A 2,063-nucleotide genomic window follows, 5' to 3' on the forward strand; every position below is an offset into this window, starting at 1 on the left:
TGCTCTGTTGTACTACTGATTCCATGTACGGGTTCAGCCTGTTTTGGATGGGTTTGAGTCAGACATGGCAGAAGACTATTATTTTATATCAATTCCACACTTTAGATCTTGTGAGGCAAATATTGATCTGAGATCAAGAAGTAGAATGTTGTTGTCATGTGCCTTCAAGTTGATTACAACTTATGGCGACCCTATGAATCTTTTGGATGTATCCATAGGGTTTTCATGGTAAGAGGTATTCAGAGGTGGTTTACCATTGCCTTCCTCTAAGCCTACGGTACCTGGTATTCCCAGGCGGTCTCCCATCCAAGTACTAACCAGGTCTGACCTTGCTTAGCTTCCAAGATCAGACGAGATTGGGCGTGTTCAGGGTAGTATGGTTGTAGGCAGAAGTAGAATAATGCTTGCTAAATAAACTTTTAAACATTTATTTTATAGAACAGATGCATGGGGGGAAAGCAAAGGGTGAAGATCCCCATCCCCATGGACATATGACACTGTATTATACCCTACAATCGAGAAATGATTTGCAATAGCTATTGGTCCATTTAGTTCAGTACTGTTTTTTGACTGGCAGCACTTCAGGGTCTTCAGCAAGGGTCTTTTCTTAGACCTGCTACCTTTTTCTTAGCCAGAGATTCATGAAACAATACAGTAACTTGAGTAAAATCCAAGATGATGCTGAGAGGGGACTGGTTCGGTTTCTGCATGAGAGTCAACCTTTTGTTAGCATAGCCCAGTTAGACAGTGCAGCACAAATATATTATAATAAAAACTTGGGGTTATATCCAGTGAAATTGTCCCATTGGCACAAGGACTTCTGCCTACAGAATGGAATTTCCTCTCCCTCTCCTTTTCCCACATACTCTCTGTCTACTTCCCCCTGCACACCCTGCTCCAGACGGTTGAAAATCCCCAGAAAAGATTTGAGGGGGAAGGGGGAGAAAAGAGAGAGGAAGTCCTTGCATGAACAAAATGTCTTCATTGGATACAACCCCTACTGCCTCTTGAGATGGAGTCCCACTTGTTGACTGTTTTTTGGGAGTTTGGAGCCAAAATGATATATAGGAAAGAAGCAAAAAGACTAATGGGGTTAAACAAATAGGGATAATCAAATTCTCTAAATAGCCTTGGGTTTCAAAGCAAATAACTTGGTCTTGAATCTCTGGTTGTTCTGTTCTCACGCATAAGAACATACACAAAAGCATGCTAGTCCATAAAGAAGAATGATACGGTAGATCAGGTGTGGAGAACTTTTGGCCCTCCAGATGTTGCTAAACTACACCTCTTACGGCCCCAACAAGAATAGCCAATGGCCAGGGATGCTGAGAGTTGCAATACAGCAGCATCTGGAGGGCCAAATGTTCCCCACCCTGCTGTAGATGTTAGTACTGAGAATAATATATAGATGACTGTGCTAGTTGCGAGATAATACTGAATGAGCAAGCTGTGGATTTAGCTTTCTTTGCCTTTCCAGTTTATCATCAGTTTGGGGGCTGGAGTCTCCACATCAAAGGACAGACTCTCAATCTACAATCTACTCTGAGGAAGGATGGCGTTGCTCCTGCCCTAGTCTTTGAGTCACAGTCAGCATTATGTCTTGATCTTTTCCGTAAATCTTTTGAATAGCAAAGACCAACCCCCACCCTTCACCTGAAAGACGTGAGTTCTTTTGATCCTTTGGAAAGTGATTTACTAATATACTTTCTTACACAAGAATTATTGAGATCTGGTTGTGCATGCATGGCAATTAGGTCTATTCCTAGAGACAATTCAAAAGTGAAGTGAAACTCCTTCCTCATGATATCCTGCTTTTGTTCATTTGTTTGATAGAGACACATGGTTATATCTCTTGCTTGAAATGTTTTAACCCACTCAGATGCATCTCTCCTCTCTCCCATTCTCTCCTGTGTTCTTCCTAGGTTCCTGAAAAAAGAGGGGATCTTCCATGGCCCTATCCTCCCTGACTTTTAAAATAATAATAGACATGCCTGGTATGGACAGCCTACCCACATGAGGCATCCAGGTCTTCAGCCGTGAAAGGCAATGTCCCTATTGCCACA

The 2,063-nt window shown here is 42.3% G+C and overlaps 1 non-coding gene across 1 annotated transcript; it reads right to left on the reverse strand.

The window, feature by feature from the left end:
* Positions 1–269: 269 nt before the first annotated feature.
* LOC133363543 (5S ribosomal RNA) lies at positions 270–388 on the reverse strand. The gene has a single exon (XR_009757710.1). It is a non-coding gene; the product is annotated as a 5S ribosomal RNA (ribosomal RNA).
* Between the last annotated feature and the right edge of the window lie 1,675 nt (positions 389–2,063).

The sequence above is a fragment of the Rhineura floridana genome, chromosome 8 (assembly GCF_030035675.1).
Source record: "Rhineura floridana isolate rRhiFlo1 chromosome 8, rRhiFlo1.hap2, whole genome shotgun sequence".
Classification (NCBI taxonomy): domain Eukaryota; kingdom Metazoa; phylum Chordata; class Lepidosauria; order Squamata; family Rhineuridae; genus Rhineura; species Rhineura floridana.